Genomic DNA, 10,654 nt, shown 5'->3' with positions numbered 1-10,654 from the left:
GGGTCATATGGTAATTCTATTTTTATTTTTTTAAGGAAGCTCCATACTGTTCTCCATAGTGGCCATACCAATTTACATTCCCACCAACAGTGAAAGAGGGTTCCCTTTCCTCCATACCCTCTCCAGCATTTATTGTTTGTAGAATTTTTGATGATGGCCATTCTGATTGGTGTGAGGTGATACCTCATTGTAGTTTTGATTTGCATTTCTCTAATAATTAGTGATGTTGAGCAGCTTTTCATGTGCCTCTTGGCCATCTGTATGTCTTCTTTGGAGAAATGTCTATGTAGGTCTTCCACCCATTTTTTGATTGGGTTTTTTGTTTTTTTGATATTGAGCTGCATAAGCTATTTATCTATTTTGGAGATTAATCCTTTGTCCATTTATTCGTTTGCAAATATTTTCTCCCACTCTGAGGGTTTGTCTTTTCATCTTGTTTATAGTTTCCTTTGCTGTACAAAAGCTCTTAAGTTTCATTAGGTTCCATTTGTTTCTTTTTGTTTTTATTTCCATTTCTCTAGGAGGTGGGTCAGAAAAGATCTTGCTGTGATTTATGTCAAAGAGGCATCACTGGGCCTTTAACAACAGAGCCCCAGACCTGCAGACCTGTGGACCATCACTCTATCCAAGACAGCCAGCTGGGCAAGCACAAAGGGACATTTTCACAGAAACCAGAGGAACTGGTGGAGTTCATGGGTCCAAGGACCCCTTTCCTTCGAGAATGTGTTAGGCCGTCTCATACACTCAGATCCCATCTTGGGAAACAGGAGGAAAGGGAAGTGGAAGATTGTGCACTTACCCAAATGAGATTGAAATTACCAGATTAGACTAAATTTACCCTCCGGCATCCATTCCCCTATTTACCTAGCCAAGAAGAGCATGGGACCTATATATCTCTCCATATATCCATCTAGTATAAATAAGTTTTTTCACATTTTTACCATTAATTATATGTAGAATTTTGACCTCCTACTTCATTGTATTAACAATTCCACCTTAAGAGCTTCTTAAAACTGTGAAAACCCTCTGAGGTAAATGCTGTCCCTCCCCCTCCCAATAATGCTGAAGCAGGGCAGATATTTGTTATTTCTCTTTCTCCTTCCTTCCTCTTTCTCTCCCTCTGTCCTTTCCTTCCTCCCTTCCTTTTTTTCTCTGTCCCTCTTTCTCTGCTTTTTTTTCTTAAGCTATTTCTTTTGTTTTTTATACAAGATAGTTTTATCATTAAGGCAGCATTTTGGTATTTTCCAGTATGGATCAGCCTTACAAAGAGGATCTGGGGCAAAACTAGTAAATATCTTGAATTCCTTGCTCACTGTGAAGCATACTTCCTATTCATTATTTAGTAGGTAAAAAATATTTTCTGTCTTTTTTCAAGGTAGTTCATTAGTTATTTTTAATATACAATGGGAATTTCAAAGACAGAAAGCAAATGAGTAATTAAGGAGGCCCTTCTGTTTGTTTTGTTAAAGCTAATATATAAGATTTCTCTATTCTATAACATTAATATGCAAACAATCTACTGAATTCTAAGGGGATAAAGGATACAATGACCCATTCCTACGAACACTGATGTCAGAGAACCAATGGGAAGTCTAAAACCCACAAGTTGATGTTTTTATCTTTATAATTTTAAGATATCACAATAGGATAATGAAACTTAAATATCATCAGAGTAATCCTGGCTGTCTTTGCCTTCTCTTTCCACATTATTGCTCCTGCACTTTTAGGACTGTAAAGGCCTCAATATTTCCTTTTCACTCTGTCTCATTAGGAAAAAGCTCACCTGTTCTTGCTGCCTCTGGCACAATAAAACTTCTGTTTGCAAAATATTGGCAACTCAGCTAGACAAAGCTAGCATTATGTTCCTTAAATACCAATGCTTTTTGAAGGAAATTAGCTTCTGGTTTTGTGGGGTTTTTTTCACAACTAACCTTGTATTTACATCGCACGTTTCCCTCAATGACTTAAAGTGATTTACAGGTGTTAACTGATTCATGCTAAGAAAGGAGTTGATGGACGATGCGATAGTTTAGTCCCAATGTTAGAAATAAAGGTACAGGGAGATCATCACTCGTATGAAGTCAGAAAAGTGGGAAAATAAAAATCTGCCAATTGAAGCACACTTTGGCCTCATTCACTCACTCACCAAAGAAAAGTACAGTATGAAGAACATATCAGGAGTCAAAGGTGTAAGATAAGTCAGCTTTACTGGATCTCAGTTTCCTATCTTTAAAAAATATAGTGCTTCATATAAACAATGGAATATTACTCAGCCATAAAAAGAAACGAAATTGAGCTATTTGTAGTGAGGTGGATGGACCTTAGAGTCTGTCATACAGAGTGAAGTAAGTCAGAAAGAGAAAAACAAATATTGTATGCTAACACATATATACATGGAATCTAAAAAACAAACAAACAAAAAATGGTCATGAAGAACCTAGGGGCAAGACGGGAATAAAGATGCAGACGTACTGGAGAATGGACTTGAGGATACTGGGAGGGGGAAGGGTAAGCTGGGACAAAGTGAGAGAGTGGCATGGACATATATACACTACCAAATGTAAAATAGATAGCTAGTGGGAAGCAGCTGCATAGCACAGGGAGATCAGCTTGGTGCTTTGTGACCACCTAGAGGGGTGGGATAGGGAGGGTGGGAGGGAGGGAGATGCAAGAGGGAGGAGATATGGGAACATATGTATATGTATAACTGATTCACTTTGTTATAAAGCAGAAACTAACACACCATTGTAAAGCAATTATACTCCAATAAAGATGTTAAAATATATATATATATATAGTGCTTGATTGTTGAGCTTGGAAGCCCATTAAAATCAAAACTGATCATTGCGTTTATTTAGCTATGCACACGTGTGCCTGCACATGCACATATATTTGCTTAATTCCATTAAGATGAAATTCTACCCTCAATTTTTGTTTTAAAGAAAAAGTCATTTGGTCACATTAAGAATAGGCAAAATCACATTATTTCATTGATTTCCAGAGAGAAATATATCAAGAAGGCAAATATCTATACTTTGTACAGGCGCAATTTCCTTCACATTTCTTTCTGTTCCACTCCTGCTTCCCCAACACACAAACATTGGCAATATTTATTTCCTGCTAAAGTACTAATGTAATAAGCCAAATATTTCACAATTTTGACAATTAGTTGTGTTTCCATAGTTGAAATTCTGAGCACCTGTCATTTTTAAAATGCCTTCTCATATGCCCATTCTTTATCAAGAAAAAATGTGAAATTTGAGAATTTCAATGGCAGAATTTGTTGTTTTTACTTTTTACTGCTTTTGGTCCTTTATTTGGTTCCTGAATGGATCTGTGAGTGTGTATGGTTACACAACCTGCACTATTTCCTCATCCCTCCTAGTCTTTCTCACTTGGTTCTACACTGAGTGAACTTGTACCTACCACTGACATCCAGATAACATGATACTCTGCTCTGCTGTTCAACTTTGAACACTTCCCTTCCCACCTTGCACCACAGCACTACCACTGAGAGATTAAAGAAGCAATTAATGATAGAAAATAACAAAAGCTATTTTTCCTTATCACAGGATTGAGAAATCTACTGGACTAATATCCTTCCTGGGGCCAGACTAAAAATGATGAAAACGTGTTGTGTTTGGTACAGATGTCAAAATTTTCCAAGGGCACAGAATTAATTCAATTCTGTACTTCCCACACACTTCCACAAACTTCTTTTACTAGAATGAACTGGGGTTTTTTTGTATGCCCAAGAACGTTTGGGTTATCATTTACAATCAAGGGGAAAACGAATCAGAGTGATAGATCATATGGAGTTGCTTTTAACCACAATATGGTAACTGGGACCAGAAACAGTGGACAAGTTATTTTTTAATTGTTTTGTTTTGGTTTTGGTTTTTAATCTTTTCCATCTCAACAGCCTTACACTATACCAAAATGAGATCACAATCTTGATCAACTTGTGACTTAAGAAGAATACTGAGAGAATCTAAATATAGTGAAAAACAAATGACTGTCACTGATATCCAGGATAAAATATTTCAACCTTGTTTTTTAGAGGATGGGGTTATTTTACATATCCCAAATTAACCTCAACAGGAAAACTGCCTTATTTTGGGTAAATCAGGAAAACAGAATGAAATTTATGAATAGCAAGAATACGTAGTCATTCAAGACAATGGACTTTCTTTTTTAAGGAGTTTTTTTTTTTTAATCTATTTGAATCGATTAGTGGGAAACAGAGGTAGAACAAAGCCTAGATTTGGGGATTCCTCTTTCCCAAGCAGATATATTCTTCCTGTTAGCAGGGTCAATGTGGAGAGAATAAATAGCAGTGAGAAAATAATTCTTTTTTAAAGGATCATATGCATTATAAAAAGATGATCTGTCAAGTAGAAATCCATTAGTAATTTTTCTTTCCAGAATGATATAACTTTGAAAAATGAAAATTATTAAATATGGAAAGTAACCTAACTCACAATAAATTCATTCTCGTCATTACTGATAATGATAATCACTCACAAAACATATCCTGAGGTCCTTTGCATATTCATTCATTAACCAAGCTGGCAAATCATCACTTTGACACATGGGTTATCCATGACTATCAGGCACATGGCTCTGTAAGTTATCCAGCCAGGGACCCCTATTTTATCTAAAGAGTAAGACATTGGTCAAAAAAAATTTTTTTTAACTTTTATTGAAAAACCGAGGGTGTGCTGTATCCCTTTTCAGAAAAGACGCTTCTCATATTAGTGGAGGCTGTGGACACCACCTTCCACCTGAGCTGAGGATGTTCCCTTCTCAAACTTGAGCTCTCCAGAATACATCATGGCTTGGACTTGGGTCGAACTCTTGGCACCAATGTCCTGGTAGGAGTGCTAGATGCTGGCAATCAGGTAGGGAACAAATTTGTGCATGGATCCTTTATCCTGCACAGCCCCAGACAGCCCCTGGGCCACCTTGATTTTGTCAGCTTCACTGAAGTATCGGTTCTGGCTGCTGAGATGTTTGTCCATGGCATCGAGAGAACACATACCATGATATTTCTTTAGCTATATCCCATCAGAGAAGAAAACTCGCCAGGGGCTTCAGTGGTAACAGCCAGGAGGGAGCCCATCATAACTGTGGAGACCTCAAGGACCAAAGTTTTGGCAACATGGCCCACATTTTGGATTCCTCCATCAGCGATGACAGGGACACCAAAGTACCGTGCATATTCTGACACGTTGTACACTGCTGTTGCTTGGGGCCGCCCACAGGCCAGCACTTCTTGAGTGATGCAGATGGAGCCACTGCCCATTCCCACCCTCAGGGCATCTACACCAGCAACAGTGAGGTTTTGGGCCTAAGCAGCTGTGACCACATTGCCTCCAATGATTTGGAGACTGGGGTATTTCTCTTTGATGTATTTGATCATGTTGATCTGGAAGATGGAGTTTCCCTGGGAAGAGTCCAAAACCATAACGACCACACCAGCCTGGGCTAGCCAAGTCCAGCCAATACTTGTCATCCTCATGAGTGCCGATGGCTGCTCCACACAGCAGCTGCTTCTTGGCATCTTTGGAGACCAGTGGGTAATCTCAGTTTTTCTTCAGGTCTCTCTGGGCAATGATGGCAACCAGCTTATCATCTTCATTTACAATGGGTAACTTTCCCTTCTTGCTGCGCTGCAGAATTTCATTTGCTTCCTTCAATGTGATGCCTGCAGGGGCTACCACCAAGTCTTCCCTCTTTGTCATGATTGCTCCCCAAAACCAGTCATGCTCCTCCTCCTTGAGAAAATCAATGTCCCTTGAGGAGATGATGCCCACCAGGTGGCTCCCCATCCGGCCTGTGTCAGTGATGGGGATACCACAGAAGCCATGCCAGGCCTTGGCTTCAAAGACATCCCACACTCGATCCTTGGGAAGGAGGGCCACAGGGTCCATGATGAATCCCTGCTCATATTTCTTCACTTCACGAACTTCATTGGCCTGGAATTCTGACATACAGTTGTAGTGGGTGAAGCCAATACCACCTGTAAGCGCCATTACTATGGCCATCCCAGCCTCTGAGACTGTGTCCATGGGTGAGGAAACCAGTGGGGTCTTCAGAGTGATATTTTTAGTCAGAGCAGAGGTCAGGTCCACTTGGTCTGCAGTGAAGTCGATGTACCCGGGGAGAATGAGAAAGTCGCTGTAGGTGAGACTGTCCCCGCAGTTGAACAGCTGCTGTGCAGTGAGTCCATCGTCTGGCACGTAGGACATGCTGCCACTCTCAGGTAGTTGGCCATGGCTAGCAAAGGGCAAGGCCGAGCATCTCCGAGGACCACGCTGCAGAGCCAAAATTTTTATATACTGGTAATTTGGGGGGAAAGCTTAAATCATCATTATAACTTCTAGTCACTTAATTCTAAATGACTCAGACTGAATTTCTTATAATGTGTGTTAAGCTAAAAAGAAAAAGTACTTTTGATTATTTAGAAATTTCAAAATTCTGAAATTTGTGAAACACAGCTCTTACAGCAATGATTCATCATCTAAGAAATAACATAAATGGGGTTGTCTATTATTTTAAGAGTCAACCACATTTTTACTGACATGCATGTCTTCTTAAATAGCCTAAAGTTCTTTCCTATTATGTTAAACAACCAGTATCCTCCAGATCTGAACTAGACAAACCAAGGTACACATTATTGAAAGTCTTGCCATGAGTCATTTGGCAATTATCTGAGAATAATTACCCTTGGAATCCTGACTCACAAATAATTTAGCAATTCAGCCCACCTTCTTTGTGCAAAAGCTTAGTGTGAAATGGGAACCAAGGAAATAAACGTCTGTTTCCAATATTCAGAACATCTGCATGAGTAAAAATTATTCAAAAAGATACCATGAATTTTTTAAATGAAATGCAGCATGTAAAAATTAAGCACTTGGTCTTTTCCTTTATATTTCATTAAAAAATTCTAACTAGACTATCACCAGCTGTACATTTTACTACATCTTATATTATGGCAGGCAGTCAAAGCAATACTGCATTCTTTCTCATCTGAATTCCACATAAAAATTAATTTTTAAAAAAAGGAAAAAAACAGAGCATGTCTTTTGTCAGATGCAACAAAGAGTTAAGGATGTCACACAAACCGAGAAGAGACGACAAAAATGATCCAAAAACAAACTTGATTCCAAATAGAAAGTTTGAGATAAAAGAAAAGTGATATTGTTTGATTTCTTGTTAATTCAGACTTCCTAAAAGAAATGGGAATTTGGATAAGAAATTTTGTTTAGCTTTGGAGAAAGGATGTACATAATTTATAAGTAAAAACTGAGGAAATGGAGAAAGTCATCTTACTGGTTATTTTTTGTCCTGTAGCCTGATGATTCATAAACCAAGCAAGAAGAATATGCAAGTTATAAATCAGGAATCAACCAATACCAATCAAGTTTCCATATTTTTAAGAGAAACAAAGATTAGGGAAAACATTCCTAAGACAAGCAAGAATTATTGTCTTAAGTAGGCAGATCAAACAATATCATTTAGGTTTCGGTTGGCATTTCCAATTGCTTTATGCAAATTGATTAGTTCAAGGATTTGAAAAGTTTTCCTCTTTAATTTAAAAATATTCACTCTGTTAACAAGTAAGCAAAACAAGCATGGTTCACACCCTTAGCTTCATCTGTAAAGTGAAAAATAGCATTGAGATAGCATCTCAATAAATGTTGTTCCCTTCACCATTCCCTCTCTATCTCACATTAATGGAAAGTCACAGGCCATACAGAATGAATACCAGATAGATAAGATCCTTTAGGTTAAGTGACAACATGTGTCTTTTGCTTGGCTTTTGGAAAATGTTGATTGCCTCTAACAACAATATTGCCTGTAATCTTCATCATATAATAAGAAATGAAAATAAGATATTTACTATATTTTTCTCTTTTGAAAAAATGTCATTGAATTTTGAAGATAGATGTATCATATTCTTAGATGATAAAGTTTTTTTTAGAATGCTATACATTTCTGTTACATTCGAAACACTAAACGTTACTAAGATGTACCATAAAATTCAAGTATACTGTATATGTTCATTTTAAGACTTATATCCATGCTGTAGATCACGAAAATAAATTGAATGTTCTATAATATTTGTCTTTTAAACCAAAACCCAGGGCGGAGAGAGATGGGAAATAATAACGTGGATTTACTCTTTTAATACTTAGCCACAGCTGATCTCATATTTGTAAAGGAAAGTAAAATTATGATGTTAATATTGTAGAACTGACAACACACTTAAAAGAATGTAACTCTACACTGTTTTCTATTGCCTATGAAATCCTAAGAAAACAGAATTTTATCAACAGAATTATTGCTAGGAAAATTATAATAATAACTGGCAGTATTTTCATGATATTTTCTATTTACTAGGAATAAAGTAGAAAAAGGATGAAGCATGTGATGCCTTTATTTAATATCGCACTACCTCACCTTAGCATATGGCTACATAAGGATTGAAAAAATTGCATGGATTTTGTTTTGAATTTCATTTAAATTAGAATTTTCTCACATGTTCAATCTTGTGAAATTTGCTAACATTTGATCTTCACTTCAGTAATCAATCTTTTGTTTTCCTTTTTTGCTGATCTTGTTATGACTTTTTTCCCACTTCTATAATCTTCCTGAAAAAATGTTATTAATATTTGGGCCTTTAAGAATAAACAGTGTCAATGAAAAAAATCTAATATCCCTATATAACTTATACTATAACTTCTCATTACCCTCCAAAGAAGGGTAAAGACATTTGCATGAAAAAAAAGTTATTTTAGTGACCTTTTGTCCCTCCCTAAGAGGAAGAAGTCTGACAGGTAGATATATGGAGAGTTTGTTATTGTAAATTCCAGATCTTGTGATTATCTCTGACTCAACTTCTGGGGTTTTATCTGGAATTCCTGTGAAGGGTCAACAAGTGTATTACTGCCTGTCTTCACCTTCTTGTGACCTTAATTTTAAAACTACACCTTATAGGACTCAGAAAGCAGATTATAGTGCTGTATTTCAGCAGATAGACTTTGGAATGGGACGCATCAGAAAATACATAATTATCTCAAGCAACCAGAAATTTACAACTTTTTAATATATTTATGTATATCTACTTTTGTTTATCTTTAATTGTAGAGTTTAAGGAAAAAAATTTAGGAACTTTTTGACTCTTAATACTTTTTCAGAGCCAAACATCCCACTGCATTATTTCTTCTGGGGGAAAAATTTTTTATAATATTTCTATAATTAAATGATATCTAATATAGATAGATGTAGATGTATTTACATAAGTACAACTTAATAAACCATGATGAATATTCATATTAAAATTTTGGAAAATAGACAAATGTAGATAAAGCAACACATTTTGGTGACATAACTTGTCCACATACACTAGAAAACTGAAATGAGCAATTTCTGAGTAAATTTTAAGTATAAACTTAAGTTCACTGGTTCCAAGCCTCCAATCATTGCTCCAGAAACCTTGAGCAGTGGTTAAGAATAACAGAACTATTACTATTACGGATGGTGAAAATTGGTTTACTAAAAAGAACACATAACATAGATAACAAATGGTGGAAACAAATGTACAAGAAGAAAGGAAATTAAAGATGAATATATAGAAAATTTCCTGGAAAGGAGATACTGCAGTGTAATGCTTAAAGACTATGGTTTTGATGTTGCGTAATGGGTTTCAGACCACTTGCTAGATGTGAGATGTGTGATCTTAGGCAGGTCATCTAACCTCTCTAAACGCATTTTTCTATCAGTGAAAAGAATACAAAATTGTGCCTATCTTACAGGTCTGACATGAGGATAAAAAGTTACACATTTGGCACAATACCTGGCATATAAGCCTTTATTGTTATGAAAATGTCCACTGTAAATTTAACAAAATAATTGGATGATAAACAAAACCATCCAAATATTATAGATGATCCAAAATGTTACTATAGTCTAAAATGTAAGGTCCCAATTAATCTCAAATGTAGTTATGGGATAAAATTAAATTCTTATTATTAGAAAAGGAAAAGAATTTCAATAAAGAACCAAGCTATGAATTTGGTTTATTGTCTGAAACAGAATAATACATGGAAATCATGAGCTATGGGTGCAACCGTCCTTTGTGTTATGCTTTATCCCTGTGACATTGTTAAAGACTTACGACAAATCAAAAGTTGAGAACATTTGAATACTAAAAGCAAAAAAAATACCCCTAAGACTAATGATTATGTGAGATTAAGAAATCTAGCACATTCATCTTTTCAACAGCAATTTTTCAGTTTCTTTTAATTTAAGAAAAATTTCTGCCATCTTAAACATTTTTCCCTGCAATCATTTAAAGACAAACAAGACTCAGAAGTAAAAGTCTATGAGACCATTTCCACTTATTATCACATATAAAATGTGAGCAGGAGCTTTTCCTTTTGATCAAGTTTGAATGGCAAATTTTGTCAAGCTACGTTTAAATATTCCATCATGATTCCAATTCTTTCTGCACACATACCTTTCCTGTCATTTTGTTTCAAATGATTGTTAATACCCTGAAGTCCTAAAAAAGTTCAGTCAGTATAGTCAAACTGGATATGTACTTAGTAATAATGACAGAGAGCTCATGGCAATGTGTATTTTACAC

At 36.1% G+C, this 10,654-nt stretch overlaps 1 pseudogene across 1 annotated transcript; it reads right to left on the bottom strand.

The window, feature by feature from the left end:
* Positions 1–4,711: 4,711 nt before the first annotated feature.
* Positions 4,712–6,277, bottom strand: LOC307050974 (inosine-5'-monophosphate dehydrogenase 2-like; annotated as a pseudogene). Its single transcript has one exon. The product of its transcript is annotated as an inosine-5'-monophosphate dehydrogenase 2-like (transcript).
* Between the last annotated feature and the right edge of the window lie 4,377 nt (positions 6,278–10,654).

Source organism: Hyperoodon ampullatus, assembly GCF_949752795.1.
Source record: "Hyperoodon ampullatus genome assembly, chromosome: 3".
In the NCBI taxonomy this organism is placed as follows: domain Eukaryota; kingdom Metazoa; phylum Chordata; class Mammalia; order Artiodactyla; family Ziphiidae; genus Hyperoodon; species Hyperoodon ampullatus.
Note: the sequence above shows the minus strand (reverse complement) of the source record. Positions and strands in the feature narration are given on the sequence as shown.